Below are 13,630 nucleotides of genomic sequence, written 5' to 3'. Positions count from 1 at the left end.
GGGACCCACAACAGAAAATACACAACTATGTATTGGGGGGCTTTGGGGAGAAAAAGGAAAAATAAAATCTTAAAAAAAATAAGGAATAGAGAATTAAAATACACCAATCACCAGGAAGGAGACCAAAACAATAATCAAAAACTTCCAAAAAAAAAAAAGTCCAGGACCACACAGCTTCCCTGGTGAATTCTACCAAACATTCAAAGAAGACTTAATATTGATACTTTTCCAACTCTTTGAAAATATTCAGGAGGAAGGGAAGCTTCCAAACTCATGCTACAAAGCCAACATTACCCTCATACCAAAACCAGACAAGGACAACCCAAAAAGAAAATTACGGGGGGCAGGCCCCATTGTGGAGTGGTTAAGTTCACATGCTCTGCTTCAGCAACCGGGGGTTTGCTGGTTCAGATCCTGCACACAGGCCTACACACCACTCATCAAGCCATGCTGTGGCAGCACCCCAAATAGAACTAGAATGACCTACAACTATGTAATGGGGCTTTGGCGGAGGGGGGTGGGGAAAAGAGGAATATTGGCAACAGATGTTAGCACAGGACCAATGTTCTTCACTGAAAAGCATACTTTAAAAAAAAAAGAACATCATAGGCCAATATCACTGAAGAACATCAATGCAAAAATCCTCAGTAAAATACCGGCAAACTGAATACAATATATTACAGGATGATACACCATGATCAAGTGAGATTTATTCCAGGGGTGCAGGGGTGGTTCAACATCCACAAATCAATCAACATGATACACCACATTAACAAAAGGAGAATAAAAATCACATGATCACCTCAATAGATGAAGAGAAAGCATTTGACAGGAAACAGCATCCATTTATGATAAAAACTCTGAATAAAATGGGATAGATGGAAAGTACCTCAACATAATAAAGGTCATATATAACAAACCCACAGCTAATACCATTCTCAATGGATAAAAACTGAAAGCTATCCCTCTAAGCACAGGAACCAGACAAGGATGCCCACTTTCACCACTCTTATTTAATATAGTATTGGAAGTCTTACCCGGAGCTTCAGGAAAGAAAAAGAAATAAAAGGGATCCAAATTGGAAAAGAAGAAGTGAACCTGTCACTATTTGCAGATGACAAGATTTATATATAGAAAACCCTAAAGAATCTACTAAAAAACTTTTAGAAATGATAAATAAATACAGTTAAGTCACAGGATACAAGATCAACATAAAAAATCAGTTGCATTTCTATACACTAACAATGAAGTAGCAGAAAGAGAAATTAAGAATATAATACCATTCACAATTGTAACAAGTAGACTAAATTACCTAGGAATAAACTTAACCAAAGAGGTGAAAGATCTGTACACTGAAAACTATAAAACATTGTTGAAAGAAATTGAAGAAGACACAAAGGAAAGATATTCTGTGCTCTTGGATTGGAAGAATTAATATAGCTGAAATTTCCACGCTTCCTAAAGCAATCTACAGAGTCAATGCAATCCCTATCAAAGTTCAAAGGTTATTCACAGAAATAGAACAAAGAATCCTAAAATTTATATGGAACAACAAAAGACCCTGAAAAGCCAAAGGAATTCTGAGAAAAAAGAACAAAGCTGGAGATATCACACTCCCTGATTTCAAAATATACTACAAAGCTATAACAACCAAAGCAGCATGGTACTGGCACAAAAACAGACACAGAGATCAATGGAACAAAATTGAGAGCCCAGAAATAAACCCAGAAATCTATGGACAGCTAAATTCTGACAAGGGAGCCAAGAACATATAATGGAGAAAGGAAAGTCTCTATAATCAATGATGTTGGGAAAACTGGAGAGCCACAGGCAAAAGAATGCAAGTAGGCCATTACCTTTCACCATACACAAAAATTAACTCAAAATGGAAGAAAGACTTGTATGTAAGACCTGAAACCATGAAACTTCTAGAAGAAAACCTAGGCAGTATGCTCTTCTCATTCGGTCTTAGCAGCATATTTTCAAGTACTACGTCTGACCAGTCAAGGGAAACAGTTGAACAAATAAACAAATAGGACTACATCAAACTAAAAAGCTTCAGCACAGCAAAGGAAACCATCAACAAAATGAAAAGATAACCTAGCAATTGGGAGAAGATATCTGCAAAACATATATCTGATACGGGGTTAATGTTAAAAATAAATAAAGAACTCATACATCTCAACAACAAAAAAACTAACATCCCAATTTAAAAAATTGGCAAAAGATCTGAACAGACATTCTCCAAAGAAGATATACAGATGACCAAAAGACACATGAAAAGATCTTCAACATCCTTAACTATCAGTTAAATGCAAATCAAAACTACAATGAGATATCACCGCACTCCCATCAGAATGGCTATAATTAAAAAGTCAGGAAAAAAACAACTGTTGGAGAGGATGTGGAGAGAAGGGAACCCTCACACACTGCCGGTGGGAGTGCAAACTAGTGCAGCCACTATGGAAAACAGTATGGAGATTCCTCAAAAACTTAAGAATAGAACAACCATATGATCCAGCTATTCCACTGCTGGGTATTTATCCAAAGAACATGAAAACATGAATGCGTAAAGATATATGCACCCCTGTGTTCATTTCAGCATTATTCACAATAGTCAAGACTTGGAAGCAATCTAGGTGCCCCTCAAGGGACAAATGGATAAAGAATATGTGGTATATATACACAATAGAATACTACTTAGCCAAAAAAAGGATGAAATCTTGCCACTTGTGACAACTTGGATGGACTTTGAGGGCATCATCCTAAGGAAAATAAGTCAGAGGGAGAAAGTCAAATACCACATGATCTCACTCATAAGTAGAAGATAAAAACAACAACAAACAAGTACATGCAGACAGAGATTGGATTTGTGGTTACCAGAGGGGAAGGGAGGAAGTAGGAGGGCGAAAGGAATGATTAGGCACATGTGTTTGGTGATGGATAGTCTTTGAATGGCAAACATGATGTAGTCTACACAGAAATCAAAATATAATGATGCACACATAAAATTTATTTAATGTTATAAACCAGTGTTACCACAACAAAAAGAATTAAAAAAACAAAAGCTTTTATTCAAGGCTAAATAAACAAATAAACAGTTGTCTTGATTGTTGAATACTGATATTTTACAACTTACTGTGTGCTTCTCCATAATATAAATTCATATAAAATGCTAAAAATATAATTTTATAATTCATATAAAATTCACATAAAGACATTTGTACTTTACATTCTTTGTAAATAAATGAACAATTTATTAAAAAAAGAGAGAATATAATGGAAATATCCCATTCAGAATACAAACTAAAAATATAAAATTCATAGGGATAAATGTATTATGAAATTATGAAGGTCTTATATGCAGAATATAATGAAATTTTATTGAGTGACCTAAAAAGGAGACTTGAATAAATGAATGGCTATTTCAAGTTTCTAGATGAAATGACTCAATATTAAAACGATGTTTATTCTCCCTACATTAATTCATGTATCAAGTGCAATTCCTATCAAATATAGGAGAACTTGATCACATTATAAAACAATTTTAAAATATTAATCATAGAAACAGGAGAAACTTGAACTACCAATTATTAAAAATGTCACAAAATTAGAAAGCTTTTTTGTGAGATATTGACCAGAAAATACACAAATAGATGAATCTAATGGAATAGGAAGTCCAGAAACATTCATTCATGAGACCCATACATAAGGTACATGATAAAGGCAGTGTCTTATTGATGAAAGGATGACAAAGGTTAATTTGTTGGAAATAAAATTAGATATCTACTTCATGCAAAACCAAAAATTAATTCCAAAAGCATTGAAAATAACTATGTGAAATGAAAACATATCAAATCTAGGAGGCCATATAAATAGTCATATAATCTTGAGACATGTGGGGGATGGATTCTCTACGCTTAAAAAAAGAAATGCTACAGAGAACACAGATCAAACTTCAGAACATCTTAACAATTCCAAATATCTCAAAAGATTTTTAAAAATGAAACAACTTTGAAATTTTATAATATACGACTAACAAAAAATATACTTCCTTACAAGTCAGTTTAAAAAATAAAAAGACAAATACCCCAACAAAAAAAGGGAAGGGTATGAGTAGGCAATTCACAAAATAATAAATTCCAATTGTCAATAAACATATGAAAAATACTGTCTTGCTGTAACTCAAATTAATGCTAAAAAAGAGAAATTTGATAGGGAATATCAAATTGGTGAAGTATTAAAAAAATTTTAATGCCAAGAGTTGGTTCAACGTCTGTGTGACAGGAACCTTCATATGCTGCTAATAGGAATACATATTGGTAAAACCTTTGTGAAGGCTGTGGTAGGCAGAGTAACGGCCCTCCAAAATACCCACGTCTCAATCTCCACAACCTGTGAACATGTAACCTTCCATGTCAGAGAGGACTTGGGAGGTGTGATTAAGTTAAGGATCTTGAGATGGGGAGATTATCCTGGATTATCTGTGTGGGCTCAATGTAATCACAAGGATCCTTATAAGGGAAAGATGAAGGTGGTTGAGTCAGAGTCAGAGAAGATAGGATGATGGAGGAAGCAGAGGTCAGAGAGAAAGAAAAAGATTTGAAGATGCTATATCGTTGGCTTTGAAGATGGAAGAAGGGGCCACAAGCCAAAGAATGTGGATGGCTTCTAGAAGCTAGAAAAGGCAAAGAAACAGATTCTCCCAAGCCTCCAGTAGGAACGCAGCCCTGCACACACGTTGAATTTAGGACTTTTGACATCCAGAACTATAAGATAATACATTTTCCTTGTTTTAAACCAAGTTTGTTGTAATTTGTTACAGCAGCAATAGGAAACTTATACAAGAGTAATTGGATAACTTTAAAATTATACCCACTCTCGGACAGCAATTCAACTTCTGGGAACTGTTCCTAAAGAAGCTATCAGAGAGAATACAAATAGCTAATTAAAAGTACATTCACTGCAGCATTTTTTTATAGTAGTAAAAAGTTGGAAACTACTTATGTGTCAAAACAAGGGACCTTATTAAATGATCCCATATCCTCAACAAAAAACACAACACAGCAGTCACAAATCAGCTGCTGGAAAAACATCCAGAGAAGTGGGAACATTACCATGATAAGTCCTTTTTTAAGACAGTTTACAAAACTACATTATTTCATGTCAATCTCAGGCTATCAATAGTAATGCTATTGGCTAGGAATGCCTGGAACACTCACCTGGGCCTATACTTTTTGTGGTGAGCCCACAGCCGTTTCCATGACTGGGACTTGTGCTAGTGGTTCTTATTATGACTGCAAGATGCACCTCAGCAACCACCATCAGGGAACTTTGAAAAGACAAGGTTTATTACTCATAGGTCTTGGAGGGTGTATAGCACGCCCGAGGGCCACACAGGGCCATTGTGGGCAGAGAGAGGCAGAAAGCGCAGACCTGGGGCTCTGTTTTTATTGGGGGCTGAGGGTAAGGTGCCTAGGGTTTCAAGGGTTTAGTCTTTATGGGCAAATTCAAAACATAAGAGCAAGAATTAGGGTGCAGGAAAGGAAAAGAGGGGTCACTCAGTGGTCAGTTATCTAGGTTAACAAGGGCTTTCTAAAAGGGGAACTTCTTGGGTGGAGGCAGCCTGGTTCCTTATCTAGTTCTTTAGCTAGTAGATGTGTCATACAGCTGGCAATAAGTTTATTGGAGATTGATGTCTTTGAAATGGATGCCTGGGAAATCAAAAGCTTAAAGTCACGTACTTACATTATAATCAAAAAAGCTTATTGTCAGGCACTTACACTACACGTCAATAGCACAATACCAATTTTTTAAAAGATCTGATTATTTTCAAAACGTTTACGGTTATCTCTGGGTGGCAGAATTACAGGTGATTTTCCGTTACTTTACACTTTGATAGAGACTAATTTCATACTCAACAAGAGTTATAAATGTATAAAATAAATAATTATATACATACCTACTTGCCAAAAAGACCATATGCAATATAATTATATTCATAAATATTAGTATCAGTTATTATACACTGTAAAATAGCCCCAAGGTATTATATAATTGTGTTTTCCTCCACGATAAACAATCCCAGCCTCTCTAATCATTGTAGACTTGTTTATATTAGCTCCACCTGTGTAAGCAGAACCTTCCAGTGACAGTTGGCTGTTCTCCACCTACTACTCCTTAATCTCATTTCCAATTTTAGGAAACACGTAAATCATGAAAGTTAACTGAGAACAGCAAACAACCAAGTTTGTTAAGTCACTAGCCTTAACATTATATATGATAAGTTATCTGGCCTCTGACTATTTTAAAGTACACCAGCTTTATAAGCTGCTCGCCTTTTTCTCCTTTGATACTCAAAGACCTTTTTACTTCATGTTTGTGTTTTGGATATGTCAGACTATCATCAGTTAAATGAGAAATATATATATATATTATATAATTACATATATTTAAAATCTTATCAGAACTTGAAACCAAAAGGAGAATGATGATAAATTAAAGAATGAAAATGTAAACCACACACTTCCTTTGACTTACTGAATTCTAAATCCCTTTCTATAGGATACAACGCTCGAACTGAAGATTCATGTATTGAAATAGAACAGAATGGTAAAACAATAGTTCAAATAGAGGGGTAATGCTTTAAAAGACATTTTAACACTTAAAATCAATTGTATTACTGACACAGAAACATAAAGGCTATAAAAAATGTTCTGAGTCCCAAAGTAATTCTCGGTAACTGTCAATATTTCCAAGTTATTCAGTTTCATTGCAAAAAAGTACTTGGATAATGTTGTCTAAGCTTGTTACAGAAATGTCTTTATTAAATTATTAATAAATATCATACCCTTTTCTTATAGGGGATGAAAGAGAATGGAATAATAGGAGAAATATCCATTAAAAAGTTTGGGATTTTTATAAAACTCTAGCCAAAAACACCGTCCATTACACTTTTAAAAAGTAAATATTATGGCATATGAATTATATCTAAAAAAAAATTGCTCATTATACTATTTAGTGTCCATTATCAATAGGAGCCACATGAAAGCGGCTTATAAAAGATCTGGAAACTTTAATTTCTGACAATCTAAGAATGCAGGAATAATGTTAGGATAACTTAGAGAAATACATCAATAATTTGTCCCTTAGATTTTTCTCTTTTAAATAATTAGCTCTCAATTGACTACTGGTTAAATCTTAGATCCCAATAATTCCATGTTTGAATTCTCTAATATGCTGATTCCTTATGGTAAATGCTTGATATAAGACACAGAATGAGGGGGTGATGTCAGAAAGATGGTAGAATAGGAAGCATAAGACTCTCCTTCCCCCACTGAGACATCAAATTAACAATAATACACAGACCAATTCCCTTTATGAGAAATCCAGAAACCAGTTAAGAGCCTCCTGCCCCAAAGGCAAGTGTGAAAGCAGCTGCTTTGAGGTCAATAGGAAAATTCATGGCACTCACTCTCCAGAGCCCCTCCCCCAGCACAGCATGATTTGGAGGAAACTCCCAACTCCCAGATTCTCTTGGTGGAGGGAAAAAATTGGAGCATGTGTCCAACATTCTAGCTTTTCAGGGGACTGCCCAAGGGACTGGTTTCTGTCTGGTCCGACTCAGAGAGCACACTTCCAATCCCAGTTTATGAGGTCAGCATTACCATGATACCAAAGCCAAACAAAGACAAGAAAATAAAACCATAGACCAATATCCCTGATGAATATAGATGCAAAACTCCTCAACAAAATACTAGCAAACTGGATCCAAAGCACATTAAAAGGACTAGACACCATGACCAAGTGGAATTTATCCCTGGGATACAAGGATGGTTCAACATACAAAAATCAATCAATGTTGGGGCTGGCCCTGAGGCCGAGTGGTAAAGTTCAAGTGCTCTGCTTTGGTAGCCCAGGCTTTTGCCAGTTCAGATCCTGGGCGCAGACATGGCACCGCGCATCAGGCCACACTGAGGAAGCATCCCACATAGCACAACCAGAGGCACTCACAACTAGAATATACAGCTATGTACTAGGGGGCTTTGGGGAGAAGAAGAAGAAGCAAAAAAAAAAATGATTGGCAATAGTTGTTAGCTCAGGTGCCAATCTTTAGAAAAAGAAAAATCAATTAATGTAAGTCCCCACATTAACAGAACAAAGGAGAGAAAATCACAGAATCATCTCAAAAGATGAAGAGAAAGTATTTAGAAAGATTCAACACCATTTCATGATTAAAAAAAAATAATAAACTAGGAATGCAAGGAAATTACCTCCACATAATACAGACTGTATATGACCAGCCCACGGTTAACATCATACTCAGTGGCAAAAAACTAAAAGCATTTCCTTTAAGATCAGGAACAAGGCAAGAATGCTTGCTATCATCACTACTGTTCAACATAGTACCATAATCCTAGCTAGAACAAATAGGAAAGAAAAAGAAAGAAAAGGCATCAAAATTGGAAAGGAAGAAGTAAAATGATATCTACTTGCAGATGACATAATCTTATATGTAGAAAACGCTAAAGATTCCACACAAAAAAGTCAGAAATAATAAACAAATTCAGTGAAGTTGCAGGATACAAAATCAACACGCAAACTCACTTGTGTTTCTATATATTAACAATGAATAATCCAAAAAGGAAATTAAGAAAACAAATCTATTTATGATAGCATCAAAAAGAATAAATACCATTTATTGAAGAAACTTTTCTTTCTCTACTGTATGTTCTTGGCTCCTTTGTCGAAGATTAGCTGTCCAAGGATGTGTGGTTTTATTTATGAGCTCTCAATTCTGTTCCATTGATAAAAAAGGGAACACTCATACACTGCCGGTGGGAATGCAAACTGGTGCAGCCACTATGGAAAACGGTATGGAGATTTCTCAAGAAATTAAAAATATAAATACCATATGATCCCATATGGTCCCATATAAATACCCAATACTTCTGGGTATTTATCCAAAGAACAAGAAAACACTAATTCAAAAAGATATATACACCCCTATGTTCATTGCAGCATTATTCACAATAGCCAAGACTTGGAAGCAACCCAAGTGCCCATCAATGGGTGAATGGATAAAGAAGATGTGGTATACACATACAATGGAACACCACCCAGCCATAAAAAAAAGACAAAATCGTGCCATTTGCCACAACATGGATGGACCTTGAGGGTATTATGCTAAGCTAAATAAGTCAGTCAGGGAAAGACAAATATTGTATGATTTCACTCATATGTGGAAGATAAACAAAAACATAGATAAAGAATATGGATTGGTGGTTATCAGAGGGGAAAGGGGTGGGGGGAGTGTGAAAGGGATAAAGGGGCATACATGTATGGTGACATAAAAACTAGACTATTGGTGGTAAATACAATGCATTCTATACAAAAGCTGAAATATAATAACATACACCTGAAATTTACATGATGTTATAAACCAATGTGAGCCCAATAAAATAATTTAAAAAAAGAATGAACTACTTAGGAATAAACTTAAGGAGGTGAAAGACTTCTACGATGAAAACTATACAACACTGCTGAAAGAAACTAAAGATGGCATAAATAAATGAAAAAAATATCTTGTGTTCATGGATTGGAGGACTTATTTAATATTGTTAACATGTCCATGGTACCAGAAGCAATCTACAGATTCAATGCAATCACTATCAAAATACCAATGCCATTTTTTTTACAGAAATAGAAAAAACAATCGTAAAATTCATATAGAACCACAAAGTACCTTGAACAGCCAAAACAATCTTGAGAAAGAAGAATAAAGCTGGAGGCTTCACATTTTCTGACTTCAAAATATATTACAATGTTACAGTACTCAAAACAGAATGGTACTGGAATAAAGACAGAAATACAGATGAATGGAACAGATAGAGAGCCCAGAAATAAACGCTGCATATATGGTCCAACAATCTTCAACAGAGTGCTAGGACTACACAATGGGGAAGGATAGTTTCTTCAAGAGATGGTGTTGGGAAAACTGGATATCCCCACACACAAAAAAAGATTGAACCCTTATCTTATACTACACACAAAAATCATCTCAAAATAGATCAAAGACTTAAATCTAAGACCTGAAACTATAAAACTCCTAGAAAAAAATATAAAGGAACAACTTTGAAACATTATTATTTTAATTATTATTTTTTTTTTTGCTGAGGAAGATTCGCCCTGAGCTAACATCCAAGCCAATTGTCCTCTATTTTTTAGCATGTGGGCCACCAGCACAGCGTGGCTGCTAACAGAACAGTGTAGGACCACACTGGGAACCAAACCCAGGCCACCAAAGCGGAGTATGCTGAACTTAAGCACTAGGCCACCATGGCTGGCCTTAAAACATTGGTCTTGACAATTATTTCTTGGATTTGACAGTAAAAGCATAGGCAACAAAAGCAAAAACAGATAATTGCAACTACATCAAAATTGAAAGCTTCTGTGCAGGAAAGGAAACAGTCAACAGAGTAAAAAGGCACACTACACAATGAAAATATCTGTGAACCATATATCTGATAAGTTTACATTCAAAATACATATGTTACATTAACACAACAAAATAACAAAAAACCAAATAACCTGATTAAAAAATGGGGCAAAGATGGGACCGGCTTGGTGGCATAGTGGTTAAGTTTGCACGCTCCACTTCAGCAGCCCAGGGTTCATGGGTTTGGATCCTGGGCATAGACCTACACACAGCTCATTAAGCCATGCTGTGGCTGGCTACCCACACACAGAATAGATGAAGATTGGCACAGATGTTAGCTCAGGGCCAATCTTCCTCAAGCAAAAAGAGAAAGATTTGCAACAGATGTTGGCTCAGGGCCAATCTTCCTCATCGCTGCCCCCCCCCGCCCCCAAAAAGAGAGGGAGAAAGGACTTGAACAGACATTTCTCTAAAGAAGGCATAAAAATGGCCAACAGGTATATGAAAAGATGCTCAACATCACTAATTATCAGGAATATGCAAGACAAAACTACGATGGGATATCATCTCACACCTGTTAGGATGGGAATTATCAAAACAACAGAAAACAACAAATGCTAGCAAAGATGTGGAGAGACTGAAACACTTATATGATGTTGGGAATGTAAAATGGTGCAGCCATTATAGAAAACACTATAGAGGTTCCTCAAAAAATTAAAAATAGAACTCTCATGTGATCTAGCAATCCTGGGTATTTATCCAAAAGAACTGAAAACAAGATCTTGAGATATTTACACTCCTATATCCATTGCTGCATTATCCACAATAGCCAAGAGGTAGAAACAACCTAACTGTCCATCAGCAAATTAACAGATAAATATATTGTGGTATATACATACAATGGAATATTATTCAGTCTTAGAAAAGAAGGCTGAATCCTGCAATGTGTGACAACACGGATGAACGTTGAGGACATTGTGCTAAGTGAAATAAGCCAGTCACAGAAGGACAAATACTACATGATTCCACTTAAATGACATGTGAGCTAAAGTAGTCAAATTCATAGAACCAGAAAGTAAGATGGTGGTTGCCAGGGCCTGTGGGAAGGGGAAAGGGGAGTTGATTGTTCGATGGGCATGGAGTTTTAGTCATGCAAGATGAAAAAGTTCTAGACATCTGCTGTACAACAATTGGCATATAACCAACAACACTATATTGTACACTTAAAAGTTTGTTAAGAGAGTAGATTTCATATTAAGTGTTTTTCTTTAAACCACAACTAAAAATAAACAAAAAGACAGAGAAGTGGCAGAGGTGACATTCTGTTGCAGAAGAGGGAAGTTAAGAACCTTATAGTCTCATCGAGTGAAAGGCCACATGATTTCCACACAGAAAAGAGAAGTGTGGATTTTAATGTACTTTTGATGATACCTTCTATTAGATATGTTCATCTGAAAGAGCCTTATGTAACATGACAGAAGAATGACAGATAAGAGTCTGTTAGCAGTCCTCAGGTCTTCATAATCCCAGAATACCTATCGTGTTAAACTTTTAAGTATAAATTAGAGGGATTAGACATGAGACTTGGTTTTTAAAAGTTAAAAATGTCATATATGTGCTTATATCCTTCTGTAAGTAATCATATTTCTAGTATGCTTAATATATATAAACCATCTGTATGTTTATTTCAAGATTTTCATTGTAATACTAGATATTTTGTGGTGTCTGCCTCCTCCAGCCACAAATGACTAGCCTGAGAGATAGACATAGTCCCAAGGACAACTCACATATAAGTTGGCCAGGGATCTATGATGTAAAATAGCCTAGCTCAAGAATTTGAGTTAAAAATTGACTTTAAAAATTTGAGTGGATGCCACGAAGTAGAGGGTCTGACCAACTGTGGCTCTGTGCAAGCCAAAGTTCTGAGGGAGAATTATGAGTCTAAGTGTTTCTGGAACGTTGTCTCAATTCATGAATAGATGAGAAAAATTCAGTTTGCCATGTATTTTAAGATACCCTTTAAAACTCACATGGAGCTATTAAATATACATTTAAAGCATCGTATAAAATATATATGTACTTTCATTCTGCCTTTAGAAATACACACTACTCCTCCCCATACTTCAAAGTTAGGAAATCTCTCTTCTCTCAATTCTGGTTTTACTTTTTATCTTCCTTTAAATATGTAAATCAATATTCAAGATGAATGGTATTGGGAATGGCAAAGTCTGGCAAAAGGGCTAATATAAACTTTACAGTGTAGATAGAATTTTTACAAAAAATAATTTTATAATAATTATGTAGAAGTAATTCTATGGATCTCCCATCGACCCCTGCTGATGTATTTCTTCCCAATACTCTCAGGGCAGCTTTTACTTCACTTTCTAAAATCACAGGTTCTCCCTCAAAGGCATTTGTCATCCTTTTGTCTCTTCTGTACAGATCTTCAGTGTGCTGTTTTCACCTTAACCTTTATTTTCTCCTGATCAGATAATGTGCTTCCCTGCTGGTCATTCAGCATTCCTAATCTGGGTTTAAATTTCCCTTTGATTTCTTGAGTCTTCCGGAAGAAACCTCTTGTTCTCCCTTTTTTGTTGTTTTCTTCTGTGTCTTTGCATTGGCCATTATAATAGTTCTCTTTATCTCTGTGACAGTCACTGAAAAACTGCATTCAGGATTCTAACCTTACTTTTGTCACCTTTTACTTTGGCTTCTTGCCTGTCCTTAACAATTTTTAGTGTTTCATTTGTCATCCATCTCGATTTTTCTTTTCTTTGTACTTCAGGTATTGTCTTTTCGCATTCTTCCTTAGTAGTATTTCCGGTTTCAGTCCATAGTTCTGGTTCTCAGTCAATTAAGTTGAACAATGTAAATCTGTTTTTTAGGTGGACTTTAAATTCATCGGAATGCTTTGCCAAGGAGCACAGTAACTCTAGGACCATTGCTGTAATCTCCCATGCAAGTAAAGTGATGCTCAAAGTGCTGCAACAAAGGCTGTTACCTCATACGGAGCAGAAATGCCTGATGTCCACCCCAGACTTTGAAAAGAAAGAGGCACACGATCTAATTGAAATTATCTACCAATTACTGCAGTGCTCCAAAGAATGTCAGAAGAAGGTTAGTCTATGTTTTGTAGACCAGAGTAAAGCCTTTGACTGCATGGATCATGGAAAGCTGTGGGCTGCTCTGAAA

The sequence above is a fragment of the Equus asinus genome, chromosome 16 (assembly GCF_041296235.1).
Source record: "Equus asinus isolate D_3611 breed Donkey chromosome 16, EquAss-T2T_v2, whole genome shotgun sequence".
NCBI classification, from domain to species: domain Eukaryota; kingdom Metazoa; phylum Chordata; class Mammalia; order Perissodactyla; family Equidae; genus Equus; species Equus asinus.
This window is presented reverse-complemented; position numbering follows the sequence as displayed.